Below are 8,400 nucleotides of genomic sequence, written 5' to 3'. Positions count from 1 at the left end.
GAACAGCACACAAACATTTTCTTCCTCATCTGTATAAAATTCAGCACATATAAATAGAAATATTTTGAGCATTTGACTCAATAAGGTTTGCCTATCTACTATATCAGAATTAAGCTTTACTTGCCTGTGCAATTATTAAGAAAACGTGTATGTGTCCATGGGTATGAACAGTCCATCTACAATGTGAAAATAAAACAGCTAGGTGTTAACTTCTCTTTGAACATATTGTCTAGCTCTTCAACTTGCCATAATGTTCTGACTCTGCCTATGTTTTGCAAACTGCGTGTCTTCAAAATCTCTGATGGAGCAGATTTCATTTGTTGGGCTATAATTGACCATTTGTCAGGTTGCCAGGCCCAACAAGGCTCTGCGTTTGCTCAAATGACTATGAAGATATTATGTACTCTCCGTTTGTTATGAAGCACAATAAAGAAAAAATGCTAGGAACGTTGCTGGGCAAACATTGTGATGTCAACAGAGAAGGTTATAAAATCAGATATAAAAAGTTTCTTCCAGTGTTTCCCCTTTAGATGACTTAAAGGTCAGGGTTTAGGTTGCTCTATTATAGACCCGGTTATTTGTCAGGTTGCTGTTTAGTTCTGTGGGGGAGAAATGAAAAGAATAGCAAATAGGAAAGCATCTCAAACTGTAGCTTTTAGTGCGCAAATGTGTGTGTGTGTACATGCAAGCGCATGCATACACACACCTATCTTTTGAAGTTGTAATCCTTCCCAAGCTTCATACGCTTCAAATATCTTGACACTAAACTGTCTGTAAATTCCCATTCCATCTTTATGGCCAAAGAATTTGGAAATTCTGTTCTCAACTCATTCAGAGGTAGCAGATTGAAGATAGATTCTATGCGTGCTTCCCATTTTGTGAAGACACTATATGGATTGTGATCTTATTCCTGATTGCCATATAACAGATATATGGCATATTGTGGCCTAAGAAGTCAAGCCGGGGGAGGTGGGGGGGGGGGTAGAAGAAAGGAGAAGAATAATATAGAAGTTAGCAGTGTGTCAAAAAGTATGCTGTTATTGTTGGAACTACAGGAATATTTCCCATTTTTGTCATTTTTTTAATATAAATACTTAAATACAGCTGCTGTTGCCTTCAAAATCATGGAAATTATATGGTTTGGGAAGGACAATAGAGGTTTTAGCCAGTATGCATCCGAATGTAAATTATATGAGTATGGGGATGCTGCAACTGTTGTAAGTGTGAAAAATGGTCATAGCTCCCTTTTTTTCACGGTGTAACTTTTGAATGGTCACTGAGTGAACTGTTGTAAATCGAGGACTATATGTATTAATATCACATATGATACAGTTCTACTAAAATGCTATCCCCATGGAATATTCATTTTTCTTTCATTATTTAAAATATAGCATAGCAATCATTCAATTGTTTAAGAAAGTCCAACACATCTGAGCAGCACCAGACTAGATTAGAAATTTGTCCTAATTTATTTCTTAACTGGGTAAGGAACTTAACATTAAATGTTCAGATGAAAGTTCTCTATGGTAAACAAGTTCATGTATTGCCACATTTCAGAGAATGCACATTAAATAAATTCTGATAACATGGCATGAATTAGATGCTTTTGCATCAGTACTTTCACATATCATGGTGACTCTTTTTTGACTGGTTCTTACTAAATATTTAACCTTATTTTTGCTGAGTTCTTGTTTGCCTTTGTTTTTTGGTAAAGCAAAAATAAAATGAAGCATGTCTCCAACCATGCAAAACAAAAAACCCTATCAAATTTGCCTTTCTCCCTGTTTTATATCCTACCAGTTACCAGCATATGCAAACAGTAATGCACATCTGTAATGAATACCATATGCAATTATCTGCAACACCACCTCCCTAAATGCCAGAAGTGGCTCTTTTAACAGTCCTCTAAATTTGCCATTTTCTGTTGCATTCATTAAGCTGTCCTTTTGTGCATATCAAGTAAGGTTCTCAGTGCAAACTGATATTTTACGTGCTTTGTTGGTCTACAGGTAATTATCAGTGGGATTATTTTAATCCATTTGCTGCATGTGCTGCAGTATTATTTATTGTCCCAAACAAACAAACAACAAACAAACAAATAAAGCTCCCACAATGAGATTTCTGCTAAGTAATACATTTATAGAGTTCGGAACTAAAGAGAAAAGGGCTGCCAGTATGTTCTTGGTTCAGGACTGAGATTTAATTCAAGAACGCTTTCAGATATAAAGTTAACACTGTGTCTACTCAGAAGACAATTTCAATGAGATGGACTACAAAGGAAGCAGGAAGATTGGAAACATTTGCGCCTTCCGTTTTTTTAGTATTACAACTCATACTAATCCCATCCAGTGTAGACACTGACACAGAACATGGTATTTGTAGTTCAGAAAGATGTGGAGGGCCCTTATTCCCACCCCAGCATCAGTGGGCATTTTTTACTACTGGTTCTGTGGGCATGGCTTGGTGGGCATGGCAGGGGAAGGATACTGCAAAATCCCCATTCCTGCCCCACTCCTGGGGGAAAGATATTGCAAAATCTCCATTCCCACTCCACTTGGGGGCCAGCCAGAGGTGATATTTGCCGGTTCTCCAAACTACTCAAAATTTTTGCTACAGGTTCTACAGGACCTGTCAGAACCTGCTGAATAGCACCCCTGCCAGCATTCAAGATAGATGATTTGAGTTTCATTTACCCAAAGCTGCCTTGATCATGAGGTTATTTGGAGCAATAATATCATAATGTGAAAGAATTTAATTTAAGAACTAATGTTTGTCCCAAATCCAACACATTTAATAAATTCTATCAGCAGACATCCTCTGCACTAGTGAAATGTAGTGGTGGCTAATTAAATATTAAGTGAGTCTGTATGGTTAGATTTTGATGATCCTTGCAACTTACAAGCAGGCAAAAATTTGCTGAGTAATACCATAAGAAAGGCAAAAGGACACAAACTACTGACCATGAATTTTATGTTTATGTAAAATCATAGATCTTTCTCTCAGAGGTGAGCATTAAATCTGAAAGGATTTAAGCAACATTAAAAACAGTATAGCTGGATACACATATCAAACTAAGTCACTATGTGATTTGCTTGGTCTTGGGTTTAACTCTCAGTACTCTGTTATCTAGTTCAGTATAACTTGTAAAATAAGCAGAGAAATCATTAAACTTTTTGGAACAGTACGCACAATTTTAAGAACATATACGGGCATTCTCACAAAATGGTTGCTGTGGTAGGTGTGGTCACTCACAAAATACTCAGTTACCGGAAAGCAAACAAAATACTGGGTTGTAGCTATGTACTATTTGGTTGTCTTCTGTGTTCCAAATGTGATCTAAAAATATTGCTGGAAATACAGATGTGCTTGAAGTTAGTGATATGCTTTGCAGCATATCATATTATTTTGTTGTTGTTGTTGTTTTAATTAAAAGAATCAAATATTAGGTTGAAAAGCTTAGTGGGCACCAAGGAATATGATAGAGGCACACCATTGCTCAGACATTACTTTGAGGACCAGCAAAGATCTGGACCAGCTTGAAAAATATATTGTTGACCAACATGTGCAGAATCTTACTACAATTTTCAGGTACCCCTGACAAGACTGAACAACAGTGCTCCCGACTTTTTCAATCATGAGAAAAGCCATCCCTTTTTAAAATGTTTTCTTGCCTTCCTTATTAGACCACATTTTAAATTGGGTGGGGTGGGGTAAGGAGGTCTAAGATCAGCTATTTTTATAGAAATGAAATGCAGCTCCATAACAGAAAATTCCATCGGTCAATTTCATACTGGCTGCATGGCTGGGCAAGATTCTGCCAGTGTTCAGTGCAGGATCTCCACACTGTTGGCTTTTAAGTTCAACTATCGGTAGGGAAACTGCTTTATACCAAGAGTCAGCAGAATCCGAATCACAGCCTTAAGTACATGGGCCTGCAGCACAGAGTAATAGCTGCATAAAGATCCAGGCTTTCCTGGAACACCATCCTACCGGTGCTATGATCATGCCTTTACTTGGGCTTCAGTATCTCTTTTCCTGGAAAAGCATTTTCAATTATTAATCAGGGTTTTACTGCTGTCACCAGTGGACAATGGGAAGCTTTGACTTCCTTTTGTTAACTCCTCTTATTCAGCAAATGTCTCTCTTTCCCTTTTTTTTCCCCTTACAACACAGCAGATTCATCGGTGCAGAGGTATCAGCTGATAATACAACACATATACCACCAAGAGGTACAATGGCAACAGCACTGTGTTCTCCAAAATACTGAAGGTAATGGCTGTTCTATAAAGTGTTCCATTTTAATCCGAGCATGTACAGCCTTCCCTGTAATGGTGGCAGACCCTGGGCAGGTTTTAAGGTTTTTCATGAACAAGGCTTTGCAATTCAATTTGGTAGTTGGTGAACAATATGCTCTTGTTCTAGCAAATTCCTCTGTGTCCCAAACCAATTAAATGAAGGGTGGCTCCTATAGGTGGTTGGCAGTGGTTGACCTCCTGAGCTAAACTTCAGGTGATACAGGCCCCTAGCTAGAGTCAAACAAGGAGAGGAAGGTGTGTATTAGTACTTGTTTCCTGTTCAAATTGCAAAATGAAAGAGTTTCTCTCTGGGCCATTGAACTATTCTATAGCTCTGTCAATAGAAGGTTGATGTTGCCATAAGGAGTCATAAGGGCACATGGTATTCAGTGTTCTTTGCATTGTGCCGTGAAAATAGCAACTCCACCATGCTTTTGCTTGTGTTTTTGATAATTAGCAGCAACCAAGTACAAACCACGTTGGCCCTTAGTGTTTTCAGACATTTGGAAAAAGCAGTATATTTGCTGTGTCCTTAATATGCAACTGTTCAGAAAGTAAAGCAGCATATGGTATGATAAGCCAGGCTTCTTTTGCCTCTTTCACATTAAGGGCATTTCAGTAACACTTTCCCCCAGCCTGTGGCTTCACTCTAGAATTGTTGGTGCATTGTGTATTTGCTTAGTGGCCATTGCGCATCCATTTTCCAAGCTAGCTTAATTTCTCACCATATCCATTCTCCCAAATTTACATGTACCTTTCGTTCAATCCTTTCTTTCAGTTATTTCAAAGAAGCACATACCGTGATTCGCTGCATTTATCGTTGCAACAAAATTGAAAACATCCTAAAGCTACAAAGAATAATCAGGCTCCAGGATCATCCAATATGATCTACGGTTGAGGGAGATCTCTGTAATCTTAGTCCAATACTGTTTTCAAGCCGCTTTTTCAACTGAATTTCATCTTCTAGCAACTTTATATAGCTCCACCCCCCCAAATCCTGAAATATTTCCTGTTTCCCACAAGTTACTGGATCCAGGTCAGACTGCCCTGCTGTTAAGACTACTACCCTTTGCATGATTATTAGACAGTTCAAACCCATTTTAACACAGTAGCATTTGTCTCCAGGTTAACACACATAAGGCCAAGTTAGTTCAGATTTTAGTCTGTTGTCTTTTATATACTGTTTTCCAGGGCTGCATGTCTCACTTTTGCCCTAAAAACTCCTCAGCTACTATTGCCTCACTTTAATTGCCTAAGCATAAATATAAACCAAAAATAAAGAGAATCAAAAAGAAAAAGAAGCATGAAAGCATACATTTGTCAGGTAAAACTAGTTTTGCATATATTTTCATTTCTTGTATACATTAATATACAATTTCTTGTTGCATTAATAATGTTTAAGTCAGTTTTATTAGCAATTTATACAGAATGTGCTGTATAAACTTCTGGATAGTGTTCCAATAGGAACTCTTTCTCTTGTGTCTATGCTCATGTTTGTAGCAACCTATAAACTTCTCAGGTGCCCCAACAAATATCTTGAACTGTGTGCCTTTTCCACATTTTGGGATAGCTGATAATTTTCTTTTTCTCTTCCTCCTTGTCATATCTTTGTTAACCAGTTGCTCTCTTTCTGGCATTTAAGCTACTTCTCAGTTATCAGACTGTGTCATGCTCAGCTCAGCTGTTCTGGAGGATGGTCTTTTAATTAATGATGCCACTCTCTAATGTGTCTGTGTCCTTATATCTTGAACAATATCTTCCACAAATGATCTCTTGGTAATCAATGTGTCATCTTCATCACTTGTGTTCCATATCTTGTCCTGATTGTCTTTTCAAATTCCTCATAGTTTGCCTATTCTCACCCTCTGCTAGTGGTCACAAACCATTTAGTTCCTGACCACTAGCAGGTCTGATTTGAATTTCCAAGCAATTTACTACCCAGGAGAAGAGAAAATAAGCAGAGAGGGAAGGGCACTATCCACAGTACATTCCCAGTGGCCAAAGTGTGAAGATCCAGGAATGAACAGTACAACTGAACTGGGGTCTCTATTATCTAAGCTCAACACCCTATGCATGCTATATCAACTTTCTTAAATTCTGCAAATTCTCCACAAAGAATCCTATTTCTACTCCCCTATTTCTCTTGTCTCTCACTTCTATTGTTGCTAGATCCTCTCTACTTGGTCTCCAGGTCAGAAGTGGTATTCAGCCGGTTCAGACCAGTTCAGGTAAACCGATAGCGGAAATCACAGGTGGCAAACCAGCAAATACCACCTCTGGCTGGCCCCAGAGTGGGATGGGAATGGAGATTTTGCAATATCCTTCCCCCAGGAGTGGGGGGTGGGAATGGGGATTTTGCAGTATCCTTCCCCTGGAGTGGGGTGGGAATGGAGATTTTGCAGTATCCTTCCCCTGCCATGCCCACCAAGCCACGCCCACAGAACCGGTAGTAAAACAATTTGGATTTCACCACTGCCTGTGGTCCAGTGCTTTCTGGAAGAGATATCTATAATCTATCAGAATGGTATATATAGTCTATAGGTTATCTGCAATAGGTACATATAAACTGTGTAAAAATATATTTTTTTAAAGAAGTAGAGGGACTTCATGTAAAAAGCCATACATGAGCATCTGTAGCATAATATAGCATCTGTATTTCTCTTCTCTGAGAGCTCAAAAAAGGGTGTATTGTATTGTTCCTAATATAACTATCTGGATGTGCTATCTATAACTATCTCATGAAGTCGCCTGGAGTTATGTAACCATTCAGTTTACTGCTCTCTGACCATGTAATAAAAAAAAAAATGGAGTTCAAGAAAGCTTCATTTTCGCAGTCATGCTCCAAACATTATTTTAACGTCTATATCCGCAATCACTGTTAAGTGCTACAAGTGCTGTTTATCCAAAGAGTGAGCCTGTGGATGGATGTATCCTTCTTCGTAATAATGGTGTGGGGAACCATTATAGGCCAATCATAGGCCTGAATATGTAGCGGAACATGCTTAGCATTCTCCAATGTTAGCCTTGCAGCTGGGGCTTCTGGGAGTTTTGGGTACATTTAAGTATTACCTTTGTACTAAAATGGTAAGCATGTTCCTAACCTGAATTTTTAAGATTGTGGTTTCAAGCTCCATTGAGGAAAGTTATTCTTGCAGTAGAAATTTAAATGATGGGAAAGTTCTGATTCTAAGTCAGATCTCACCAACTTCTACATATAGATAGAATTTTGATTGAAAAGTTATTGTATCTTTTACCCATTCCATTGTAATTTGAAGTAATAGAGTCCAGATTTACTCTAAGGTGCTCATCCATCAACATTTATAAACATATTAGCATGGTAATTTGCCCTCTCTGGTCTAAAGTGCTGTATACATAGTGCTTATGTATATGATTCCAAGCATCTTATTGTGAGAAAAGGCTCCCATTACAACAGTGAATCCATCTACAAAAAGAGCACAACTATAACAATGCACGTATTGTTCTATATTGATTGACACAAAATGAAGAATCTTTAATTCATCAGGGAGCTCTTTTGAAGTGCTGGGTCAGAATGACTAATTAAAGGCTTCAAATACCTAATATCCAATATTTTACCTCTCTTGAACCTGCCAATTATTCAATGGACACTTTTTGTTCCTTGAGTAGGTAATTTATCCCTCCCCCCCCCCCGTTTCCCTGAGAGCAAATGGCCCATTCTGTTACTACTATTACCACCATGAAAAGTATAACAGAAAAAAGATTAATGTGGGTAGGGACACTCTACTTTTCCAGTCTTGTGAGTTTACTCTGAATTTTATTCTCTGAAATTTAGCATGCTGACTGGAAGTTATGGGAACCCTCATCATTTTCCGAGGGCATCTAGTTTGGAAAGGCTGCTGAATTGCAATACAGGCTAAGGCAATTATTTTCATAGATGCTCATCAGAATTATTTAAAAAAAATGCATGGAAACATGCAAACTATTTTTTAAACCATTTACATTCACAATAAAAATCAGCCAAAGTGAGAAGATGGTTGTAGCAGAATTCTTCCGGCTTAGGGCAACTAAATTACAGAGTGCTACTTTAGACATAATTATGTGAAGTCACAACAACACTGCCTCCATT

At 38.2% G+C, this 8,400-nt stretch overlaps 1 long non-coding RNA gene across 1 annotated transcript; it reads left to right on the top strand.

Moving 5' to 3' along the window:
- The first annotated feature begins 4,168 nt into the window (after window positions 1-4,168).
- LOC148115455 (uncharacterized) lies at window positions 4,169-7,120 on the top strand. The gene is made up of 2 exons (XR_015732548.1): window positions 4,169-4,269; window positions 5,074-7,120. It is a non-coding gene; the product is annotated as an uncharacterized LOC148115455 (long non-coding RNA).
- The last annotated feature ends 1,280 nt before the right edge of the window (window positions 7,121-8,400 follow it).

Source organism: Pantherophis guttatus, chromosome 2 (assembly GCF_059756535.1).
Source record: "Pantherophis guttatus breed Tessera chromosome 2, ASM5975653v1, whole genome shotgun sequence".
NCBI lineage: Eukaryota > Metazoa > Chordata > Lepidosauria > Squamata > Colubridae > Pantherophis > Pantherophis guttatus.
The sequence above is the reverse complement of the archived record's forward strand: the minus strand, read 5'-3'. Positions and strand labels throughout refer to the sequence as shown.